This window comes from Sarcophilus harrisii, chromosome 1, assembly GCF_902635505.1.
Source record: "Sarcophilus harrisii chromosome 1, mSarHar1.11, whole genome shotgun sequence".
In the NCBI taxonomy this organism is placed as follows: domain Eukaryota; kingdom Metazoa; phylum Chordata; class Mammalia; order Dasyuromorphia; family Dasyuridae; genus Sarcophilus; species Sarcophilus harrisii.
The window spans coordinates 652081418-652093783 of record NC_045426.1 but is presented as its reverse complement, the minus strand read 5'-3'; the positions used below and the strand labels follow the sequence as shown (position 1 = coordinate 652093783).

At 36.9% G+C, this 12366-nt stretch overlaps 2 pseudogenes; both read left to right on the top strand.

The window, feature by feature from the left end:
- Positions 1 to 3969: 3969 nt before the first annotated feature.
- On the top strand, positions 3970 to 4542 carry LOC111719175 (annotated as a pseudogene).
- Positions 4534 to 5258, top strand: LOC116419013 (annotated as a pseudogene).
- The last annotated feature ends 7108 nt before the right edge of the window (positions 5259 to 12366 follow it).

Genomic DNA, 12366 nt, shown 5'->3' with positions numbered 1-12366 from the left:
GCACGAAGAGTGGACAGAGAGTGTGGGAAACGGAGGCATCACAGAGCAGAGGCAGCTTGGAGGAAGTTGGGCATTGCAGTCTGTATGTCTCTGTGTGGGCAAAGTTATTGCTGGTATGTTGTTTTTGTAGTGCTATATATATATATATATATATATATATATATATGCATGTATATGTATGTATTTTACTAATAGCAATTTGGAATCCCTAGGAAATGATGATGTCAAGAAAAAGAAAAATTGACTCGGAGTGTAGGATATTCAAAGAACAGTGGACTTATGGTTACTTTTTCATGTAGTACAAGGAAAGAGCTGTATGTCTGATATTCCAGATACTATATTTTGTGTTCAAAGAATATAATTTGCGTTGACACTATGAAACTCAACATAAAGACAAATATGATTGTTTGGTTGGAGAAGTGAGAAAAGATAAAATATTAAAACTGAAAAATACATTGACAACTCAGCAAAATACTTTTGTGAAGTAGAAGCAGCTAAATATTTCATCACTGCGAGCACATTTTCAAGTTGCCAAGCTAATAGCATGCACTGGCAGACAATCATTCGTGGAGGAAGAATTTGTTAAAGAATGCCTTCTTTCTGTTGCCAAAGAGATGTGTCCAGAGAAGGCCGATTTATTTAGTACAGTGAGTCTTTCAGGACCTACGATTACATGGAGGATTGAAGAAATGGGAGACAATCTGCATCAGCATTTGAAAAACTCCATAAAAAAAATTTCATATTTTTCCTTGGCACTTGACAAAAGCAATGATGTTCATGATTCTGTGCAACTTCTAATTTTTATTCATGGGACAAATGATTATTTTAAAGTCATAGAAGAGCTTGCTGCACTGCAAAGCATCAAAAGAACAACTACAGGAGAGGATATCTATGAAAAGTTTTGCCAAACTATGAATGGTTTGGAACTGGACTGGGCTAAACTAACCAGTGTGACAACTGATGGTGCTTCTAGCATGGTGGGGTCTAAGAAAGAAGTAAATGCTTGCATTAACCAAGAGATGGACAAACATAACCATTCTCATCCAATAGCCATACATTGCCTCATCCACCAACAAGCGCTGTGTAGTAAATCACTGAAGTGGGACTCTGTTATGAAAATTGTGGTATTTTGTGTTAACTTCATTAGAGTGAATGCACTAAATCATAGATAATTTCAGGAATTTCTGTCTGAGCTAAATGTTGAGTATGAAGATGTTCTATATCACACACAAGTTCATTGACTGAGTCGAGGGAGAGTTTTAAAACGTTTCTATGACTTCCACAGATTACAACTTTTCTGCTTTCAAAAAACAAAGTACCAGAGCTCAATGATGCAGAATGGAAATGGCACTTTGCCTTTCTGACAGATGTAAAAGAGCTACTCAACAATTTCAATATGCAACTTCAAGGAAAGGGGAAGCTCATCTGTGATATGCAATCACATGTCAAAGCATTTGAAGTAAAATTAGGCCTCCTTATCAAACAAGTGAAGGAGGAAAACTTCTGCCATCTCCCCACAACTCAAAATCTGTTAGCGGAAAAACCACTGATTGCATTCCCAAAAAAACATGTGGATTCACTGGAAAAATTGCAAAAGGAATTCCAATTTAGATTTAAAGAGCTTCATCTCCATGAACAGGACATACAGCTTTTCCATAACCCATTTTCTATTGACATTGAAAATGTGGATACAATTTACCAAATGGAACTGGCTAAACTGCAGAATTGTGACTCTCTGAAAGACGCATTCAAGTCAAGCAGCCTTCATAATTTCTATGCATCTCTCCCCTCTGAGATATATCCTCATCTCAGGAACCATGCACTCAAAATGGCAACCATCTTTGGCAGCACTTATGTTTGTGAACAGACTTTTTCTAGAATGAAATATTTGAAATCTCTAACTAACAAGACTAACAGATGCACACTTGCATCACTTGTTATGACTAGCAGTGACAAATATGGAACCAGACATTGACCATCTCATTAGTTCCCATTGAAATACTGGTAAGTTTGTTGATTTAATTTTACTTTATTTTAAATATTGTATTTGTTCCTGTTTTGTTTCTTTACTTCAAAATAAAATATATGCAGTGTGCATAGGAATTTGTTCATAGTTTTTGTTTTTACTATAGTCCAGCCCTCCAACAGTCTGAGGGACAGTGAACTGGCCCCCTATTTAAAAAGTTTGAGGACCCCTGATTTAGAGAGTGTAAAATGAATTGACTCCAAGTGAGACAGCAAGTTAATAGCACAACCAGAAATAAAACTCAGATGTCCAATTGTCAGCCACTTTCTGTGTCTGATACTATGGACACAGGTCTATTTTCTAGCTATAAAAAAGAGGTTCAGGTACTTCAAAGCAGTACCCAAGAAGTTATATGAATTTAAGCTCTGGATTCCCATATATGGACTGAAGAATGGGCCTTCTTGTTTTTGTTACTTGCCAATAACGATGGAGAGAAATGAATAAATGAATGACTGAGGAAGCATTTATTAAGCACTTACTATGTGTTAAGAGTTGGGGATACAAATACAAAAAAGTAAAACAGTCACTGCCCTCCAAGAGCCTATATTCAAATAGAAGATAGCAGCCAAGGAGGGGTGTTTTGTTCAGAGAAGTCACAATAATAGTTAGAAAGATGGGGAGGGGTATGAAGATGACCAGCAAGGAGCAGATTGATGGGGCTGGCTAGTTACAGAGGTCACTTCTTAGTCAGGGATCCAGAGCAGATCTAGAATGTCTGCTCAGAAGTGGAGGCTAGATCAAAAGACCATGGTCAAGAGGACTTCAGTGGCCTTCACAGGTAGCCACAGTGAGGGGTTTCTGGGGTAATATTGATGCTTCTGGATAGAGGTAAATGGAGACTGTCAACAGGTAGGCTCTCCTTGGTTTCTCTGTGCCACTCCCTGTTTTGTTTCAAATTGCCAGCCATTCACTGAAAGTGTTGCCAATCCTCCATCAGTTCCAAATTCTTTCCCTCTTTCCAGCCTCTCCCCAACACATTAAGAAGGCAAGCAATACGATAGCTATTATACTTGTGAAGTCATGCAAAGCATATTTCCATATTAGCCATTTGAAAAAAAAATCAAGAAAAAAGTAAAAAAAAAAGCTTCAATCAACATTCAAAGTTCATCAGTTCTAATTTTTTTGTTGTTGTTGATTATATAGGGTTTTCTAAATATGGCAGTATAACTTTGCAAAGAGTGGTAATTTCGTTTCCTTGTTACCTATTCTTTTCCTTCAATTTTTTTCTTATATTATTGCTATAACTAACATTTCAAGTAAAACAATAAATAATAATGGTGATAATGCACATTCTCTCTTCATCCCTGATCTTATTACGAAGGCTTTTTGTTTATCCCCATTACAGATAATACTTGCTTTTGGTTTTAGATAGATACTATTTATCAATATAATAGAAGTTCTACATGAGCAAGAATGTTCTGAGAAGTTCTAATCTCATCATGGGCTTCATAAGGCTTTCTTGAGGCTCTCCCTTGTGTGAACCTGGAGATCTACCTGACTGAAGCAGACCAGATCTGGGCCCAGTACCTGTCTTCATAGAAATCCTCTGGAAGGGAATCCTACAAAGCTGTGAATTTTGACATGGTTTGGGTTTTCATTTCTTCATCTGTAGAGGCTGCAGAGTGGATTCACATCCTTTCCAGAGGAATCATCAAGGCTCTCATCACCAGCAGGAAAATGGGCCCTGGATTAAATTCAAGAAAGGAGATTTGACAATGGAGGATTTATTTTTTATTATTTTTACAGGAGTTTGGGATGTATGCTCTGAAATGATAGTTGCTGAGGCTGGTTGACTTATTTTTTCCTATGCTGGCCAGTAGGCAAGTCAAGAAGCTGTTTTTGGTGATAACAGAAACAACAAATCGAATCTTGAGTGGAAGGCCTGAATACTGCAGTTCTTAGTAATAATTTACCAATTAACTTACTAAATTTAATAAAAATGTCTCCCCAATTCAAGAGAGCTTTTGCCTCTGGACCAGAAACAGTTTGATATAGTTGCTGAATATTGTCTAGAAGAGATCTATAAGCTGGACTCTAGTATTTGCTTACATCAGCTGCAGGTGGAGCCTGCAGAATCCATCACCTTTCTAACAACTTCAGACATAATTTAAAAATAGCTGTGCAGCTTGGCTTTCTACTTATAAAGGTTAATGATGTAGAAAATGCTTCAAAACAGTTAAAAACCTTTCTGGGTTTTCCTTTGTGGAAGATTATTTAAGCACCTGCTCTTTGAGAAAGATGATAGAAATTCCAAGAGATTTCCTAGAGAAATACCTGGAAAACCTTCCAGGAAGTCAAGCAGCAGGTTAAGTTTGTTTGGAAGTCCTGGAGTTCAGCCATGGTCGGTACAATCCAATTTACTCCATCAGGTTGGCCAATCACCATCTGGTCTTGAGGAAAGAGCCATCAGGAAAATCCCTTCCCTTTAATCATTCCATAGAGAGGGAATTTAGGATAATAAACACGGGGGACTGTGTTTGATGGTAAATTGCAACCCAGACTAAGAAATAACGAGTTCTAGCATCTGCACGATCCCAGCCATGGAATGGCTTCCACAACACCTTCCCAGGGCACAGAAGACAGCAATGGTGTATGGAGATTTCAGGCTAGACAATCCGATCTTTAATCCAGACTGGGAGCTGTCCATATCAGGAGATTCTCTCTCAGATGTTGCCTACAACTGCTTGGCTTATATTTGCCATCTGATTTTCCTGTCATAAAAGGTTTGAGTAATTTAGATGTTAATCAACTAAAAATCCCTACTGCCAAGGAGTATATCAAAATATACTGTGTCAAATAGAGATCTCTGCAGCTGAAAACTGGAGCTTTTACATGGTCTTCTCCTTCTTCTGAATAATTGCCATCCTCTGAAGAGAGTTCTTCCAAAAGTCAGTCAAACTCAGCAACTGCAGAACAAAGTGGAAAGCTGGCTAACTTCATATCTAACCTGTCATGGGACTTTGCTGTCAAGGAAGAGTTATAGCTCTTCAAAGGAGTGCCAATTACAAGATTGTTGATCCTACTGCCAGTGGACCTATCAATGGCCGCTGTTTATGCCAAATGAAACAAGACATTGGGTGATATTTTTCAAGGCATCTCAGGTTGCTGCCTCCAAAGAGGTCCTGATTATCTCTCCAGAGGCTCTCTCAGAACCACTCAGGGATCTCCATCACAGACTGGAAAGACTCAGAGAAATTCATATATATTCCATTAATTAGGAACTGAGAAATCACCAGTTATTTGAGGCCAAATAGATACCACCTGTACAAATTAAAGAGCTCAAGGAAAAAGCCATATCTCAAAGGCTGTGAACTTTTTTTTCTTTCATGTTTTTTTTAAGTTTTTTTATTTTCAAAACATATGCCTGTATAATTTTTCAACAATGACCCTTGCCATAGCCTTGTGTTTCAGATTTTCCCCTTCTTCCTCCCACTTCCTCCCCTAGATGGCAAGTAATACAATATATGTTATACATGTTAAAATATGTTAAAGCCCATATGTGTAAACATACTTATACAATTCTCTTGTTGTACAAGAAAAATCAGATCAAAAAAAAATAAAGTAAATGAATAAGAAAACAAAATGCAAGCAAACAACAACAAAAAGAGTGAAAATACTATGTTGTGGTCCACACTCAGTTCCCACAGTCCTTCCTCTGGGTGTAAATGGCTCTCCATGACAAAATCATTGGAACTGGACTGAATTATCTCATTGTTGATGGGAGCCACATCCATCAGGATTGATTATCGTATACTCTTGCTGTTCCTGTGTACAGTGATCTCCTGGTTCCACTCATTTCACTCAGCATCAGTTCATGTAAGCCTCTCCAAACCTCTCTGAAATCCTTCTGCTGATTGTTTCTTACAGAACAATAATATTCCATAATATTCATATACCACAATTTATTCAGCCATTGTCCAATTGATGGGCATCCACACAGTTTCCAGTTTCTAGCTACTACACAAAGGGCTGCCACAAACATTTTTGCACATGTGGGTCCCTTTCCCTCCTTTAAGATCTTTTTGGGATATAAGCCCAGTAGTATTACTGCTGGGTCAAAGGGTATGCATAGTTTGATAACTTTTTGAGCATATGAACTTCGTCTTACCAGTTAAGACCAGCACCGAGAGGAAGCATGGGGCAGAGCTGACCAACCTGGAATACACAATTTGTGTGAACTTATGGGCAAGTCCCTATATGCCTCTGAAATCTTCAAATCCTCTGCTCCTGACACAGGGAGACATGGAGCTGCTGGTGAGATATGGAACCAATGAGCAGAAGGCCCAGCGGTGCCTTCTTTTACTGGAGGGGAAGATCTGCTCATGCTTTGCTATGGCTGAGTCCCAGGTTACTTCAATGGATGGCACCAATATTGAATCTTCAAGAGAAGAGAACCGAGGCTACATCATAAGTGGTCACCAGTGATGGGTGCCAGGAATCCTGGATCCCCATTGCCAGCTCTATGTGTTTATGAGAAAAACAAACACAGACGTTCCATGTCACCAACAACAATCAGGACTCTCAGGGCCCACGGATACCCCAGAGGTAAAAATCCTCAGATCACTGAGCTTGTATGGACTGGAAGACCTTCCAGGTGGCCATGGGGAGTTCCTACTTGGGAATGTGCAGGTACCTAAGGACCACATGATCTTGGGCTTTGGCTGAGTCTTTAAAATCACCCAGGACCAGCTTGGCCCCAGGAAGGCTGGCTTTCATGAAAGCATGAGTGAAATCCCAAGTGGCGTTTGGGAAACTTATGGCAAAATAGGGCATATTTTAGCCAATATTGCCAAATCTCAGGCTGATGTTGTTCAGGCAAGACTGCTTGTTTTGAAAGCTGCCCACCTCATGGATGTAGCAGGAACCAAGGCAGATGTAGCCATGATCAAAATGGTAGCTTTGACCATGGGCCTATGTGTGACAGACCAAACTATTCAGGCTCTTGTAGCTACAGGACTGAACAATGATTCTCCCCTGGCCCAGCTTTTTTTTTTTTTTTTTTTTTTCCCAGAGTGAGAATACTTTAGTTAGCCAACAGACCTGCCTGACAAGGTTCCACAGGACCCTAGTGGCAAAGACATAGTTAAAACTGTAGATTGCTGAACAGCAACACACTAGGAGTGCCTTAGTGGGAGGAATTAGAAAATTTGGGGATTAATAATGATGTAATTCAAAGAGGCTTCTGTGACTTAGGGTGATACTGCTTTCAATATGTTAGATCCTAGGAATAATCATTGTGTTTTTATGTTGTTTGTTTGTCCATCTTCTGGAAGAAGATTATCAGGGAGGTGATAAAATAATATGCAAGTGAATTGTATTTAAGTGAAGAAATTCTGTACAAAGTCACCAGCCTTACTTTCTCCTTCAGAGTCATCTGGGTCCAGTGGCAAGATATACCTAGTTTAAAAAAAATCAATCTGGTATCAGAAGATCTTTAGGTTTTTTGACCAAAACAGAAACAATTGCTATTTACATTCAATCTGAACAATTCAGGGCCCAAATAATGACCAAGTGGAGCTTGTTTTGGGACCTACTATTGGTCAATCAATGAGAGTCAGAGTGAGTCAGGTTTAAGATATGGTCTAAGCTTGTAAATCTCAGGATCTCTTTGGAGGTTTCAGTGGTCAAAATTTAAATTCCTTTGCACAGAGGGAAGAGAAAGGAAAGAAAATAAAAGAGACTATCTTCTGCCTCATTTCTTACCCAGCCATCATCACTGATGTTTTGTTATTGTTTCAATTAAATTGAAACCAGTTAAAGACCTTAGCTTAATTAACTAATTTATTTGTTTTTCTTTGTGAGACAATTGAGTTTAAGTGACTTGCCCAAAATCACATAGCTAGGAAGTATTAAATGTCTGAGACCAGATGAACCGGAGTCTTCCTGATTCCAAGGCCAATGCTCTATTCTCTGTGCTATCTAGCTGCCCAAGATCTTAGCTTTAAAAGACCAAGGTTTCTAAATGCATCCAGTTACTCTGATCCACAACTGCCCATTGGACCCAGATGGCTCTGGTGACTTTGCACAGCCCTCCCTCATTTAAACCCAATTCATTTGCATGTCATGGTATCATGTTCCTGATGCTCTTCTGAGAAGGAAGGATGAATAAATTCGAATCAGGCTTTGTATAAACTTATGTCTTCCTCATTCTAGACCCAGAACACTCTCCATTGCACCATCTAGTTTTCTCAACAGAGGTAGGTTTTATTTTGTTTTTTGAAGTAGTATTTTATTTTTTTCCAATTATATATAAAGATAGTTTTCAAGATTCATTTTTTTGAGTTCCAAAATTGTTCTCCCTCCCTCTTTCATCCTCCTTACCCAAGATAGCAAGTGATGTGATATAGGTTACATATTTCCACATTAAGTCATGTTATGAAAGAAGAAACAGAACAAAAGGGAAAACTCACAAAAAAGATGAAAACAATATGCTTCAATTGCATTCAGATTCCATAGTTCTTTCTCTGAGTATGGATAACATTTTCCATCATGAATATTTTTGAATTGGCTTTTATCATTGCATTTCTGAGAAGAACTAAGTCTACCATAGTTAATTATCACACAATCTTGGTTCTGCTACTTCACTCAGCATCAGTTCATATATGTCTTTCTAGGTTTTTCTGAAGTCTACCTATTCATTATTTCTTATAGAATAATAATATTTCATTATATTCATATACTTGTTCAGCCATGTCCTAATTGATGGGTATCCCCTCAATTTCTGATTCTTTACCACCATAAAAAGAAATGCTATGAATATTTTAAGGTTTCTCTCCTTTTTTAAACGAAATCTTTGGGATACAGACCTAGTTGTGGTATTGCTGGATCAAAGGTTATGCACAGTTTGATTACCCTTTGAGCATAGTTCCGAATTGCTCTCCAGAATGGCCATATCAGTTCATGCTTCACCAACAATGGAATTAATGTCCCAATTTTCCCATTCTTTTCCAACATTTTTTCATTATCTTTTTCTGTCTTCTTGGTCAGTCTGATAAGTGTGAAGTGAAATATCTCAGAATTGACTTAATTTCTATTTCTATAACCAATAGTTTTTTTTAGAGCATTTTTTCATGTAACTATAGATAGCTTTGATTTCTTCTGAAAACTGTCTGTTCTTATCCTTTTATTATATCATGATCAACTGGGGAACGACTTGCATACTTATAAATTTGACTGAATTCTCAAAATATTTTTAAGAAAGATCCATGGCTGGGGATTAACCTCTCTGAAGTTCTTTGGTTTTCTGCTGTGCACCTTATTTACTTTATTGTTTTTTCCCTCTTTCATCCATCTCCAAACATCTCCAAGAAAGTTGCAGTTAAGAAAAGATATATTTACATTTAGATATGTAGATAAATACATACATACACATGCTCACACACATACACATACCACATATACACACATTTTTCTTATCCCTGTTCACTCTTTAATTAAATTTTGTTTCCTAGTTTGCCTTGCTATTACCCCCACACCCAAATCTCTCTCTCTTGTTTTTTCCTTCATTCTTTGCTTCCCCATCCACCCATCTCTCCACCCTTATTTCTTTATAAATTTTGAAGGGACTTATTCAATACTGAAGGTAGCTAGTAATATTTTAACACTAGCCTAAAAGGTATATAAACTCTGGCACTCAGATTAATAAATAGAGATTGCAAAGCTATTTTCCTTCTGGTCTGGGATATTCAGTCACACTCTTGGTATTCACTGGACTCCAACATAGGATTCTGATTTTTGATTCACTCTACTATTCATTTCCAGTTTATGGGAAATCTCATTCCATTCCCAATCATAGTTATGATTACTATGATTATTTATCATTCTTCCATCTCATGTTTCCTCTATTTATACTTTCTCCTCTTTCTCCTTTCAACCTGTCTCTCCTCAGCAGTGTTTGTTTCTGACTACCGTCTCCCTCAATCTGCCCTCCTCTCTATCACTTCCCCTTTTCTTTTTCTCTTCCTTCCTTCTTCCCTAGAAAGTAAGATAGATTTTTTTTAGGTTAAAGATATGGATTTCTTCTAAACACTTTTCACATTTATCATGCTACATGAGAAAAATCAGATCAAAAAGGAAAAAGAAACAAGAAGAAAACAAGCAAGTAAACAACAACAAGAAAGGTGAAAACACTATGTTGTGATCAACATTCAATCCCCATATCCCTCTCTCTGGATGTGTATGGCTCTCTCCATCACAAGTCTATTGGAATTGGACTGAGTCATCTATTTCATATTAAAAAGAGCCAAGTCCCAATTATAGAAAATCATCTCCAGGATAATATACTATGATCAAGTAGGATTTATACCAGGAATGCAGGGCTGGTTCAATATTAGGAAAACTATTAGTATAATTGACTATATCAATAACCAAATTAACAAAAACCATATGATTATCTCAATAGATACAGAAAAAGCATTTGATAAAATCCAACATCCATTCCTAATAAAAACACTTGAGTATAGGAATAAATGGACTTTTCCTTAAAATAATCAGGAGCATATATTTAAAACCATCAGTAAGCATCATATGTAATGGGGATAAACTGGAACCTTTCCCAGTAAGATCAGGAGTGAAACAAGGTTGCCCACTATCACCATTATTATTCAATATTGTATTAGAAATGCTAGCCTTGGCAATAAGAGTCGAGAAAGAGATTTAGAGTAGGTAATGAGGAAATCAAATTATCACTCTTTGCAGATGATATGATGGTATACTTAGAGAACCCCAGAGATTCTACTAAAAAGCTATTAGAAATAATTCACAACTTTAGCAAAGTTGCAGGATACAAAATAAATCCACATAAATCCTCAGCATTTTTATACATCACCAACAAAATCCAACAGCAAGAGATACAAAGAGAAATTCCATTCAAAATAACTGTCAATAGCATAAAATATTTGGGAATCTATCTACCAAAGGAAAGTCAGGAATTATATGAGCAAAATTACAAAACACTTTCCACACAAATAAAGTCAGATTTAAATAATTGGAAAAATATTAAGTGCTCTTGGATAGGCTGAGCGAATATAATAAAGATGACAATACTCCCTAAACTAATCTGTTTATTTAGTGCTCTACCAGACTCCCAAGAAACTATTTTAATGACCTAGAAAAAATAACAACAAAATTCATATGGAAGAACAAAAGGTTGAGAATTTCAAGGGAATTAAAAAAAATCAAATGAAGGTGGCCTAGCTGTACCTGATCTAAAACTATATTATAAAGCAGCAGTCACCAAAACCATTTGGTATTGGCTAAGAAATAGATTAGTTGATCAGTGGAATAGGTTAGGTTCACAAGACAAAATAATCAATAACTATAGCAATCTAGTGTTTGACAAACCCAAAGATCCAACTTTTGGGATAAGAATTCATTATTTGACAAAAACTGCTGGGAAAACTGGAAATTAATATGGCAGAAATTAGGCATGGACTCACACTTAACACCATATTCCAAGTAAAGATCAAAATGGGTCCATGATTTAGGCATAAAGAACGAGAACACAAATAAATTAGAGGAACATAGGATAGTTTACCTCTCAGACTTGTGGAGAAGGAAGGAATTTGTGACCAAAAAAGAACTAGAGATCATTATTGATCACAAAATAGAAAATTTTGATTACATCAAATTAAAAAGCCTTTGTACAAACAAAACTAAGGCAAACAAAATTAGAAGGGAAGCAACAAACTGGGAAAACATTTTTACAGTTAAAGGTTCTGATAAAGACCTCATTTCCAAAATATATAGAGAATTGACTCTATTTTATAAGAAATCAAGCCATTCTCCAATTGATAAATGTTCAAAGGATATGAACAGACAATTTTCAGATGATGAAATTGAAACTATTAACACTCATATGAAAGTGTTCCAAATCACTATTGATCAGAGAAATTCAAATTATGACAACTCTGAGATACCACTACACACCTGTCAGATTGACTAAGATGACAGGAAAAAATAATGATGAATGTTGGAGGGGATGCAGAAAAACTGGGACACTGATGTATTATTGGTGGAGTTGTGAACAAATCCAACCATTCTGAAGAGCAATTTGGAATTATGCCCCAAAAGTTATCAAACTGTGCATACTCTTTGATCCAGCAGTGTTACTACTGGACTTATATCCCAAAGAGATACTAAAGAAGGAAAAGGGATCTGTATGTGCCAAAATGTTTGTGGCAGCCCTGTTTGTAGTAGCTAGAAACTGGAAAATGAATGGATGCCCATCAATTGGAGAATGGTTGGATAAATTGTGGTATATGAATGCTAGGGAATATTATTCTTCTGTAAGAAATGACTAGCAGAATGAATACAGAGAGGCTTGGAAAGACTTACATGAA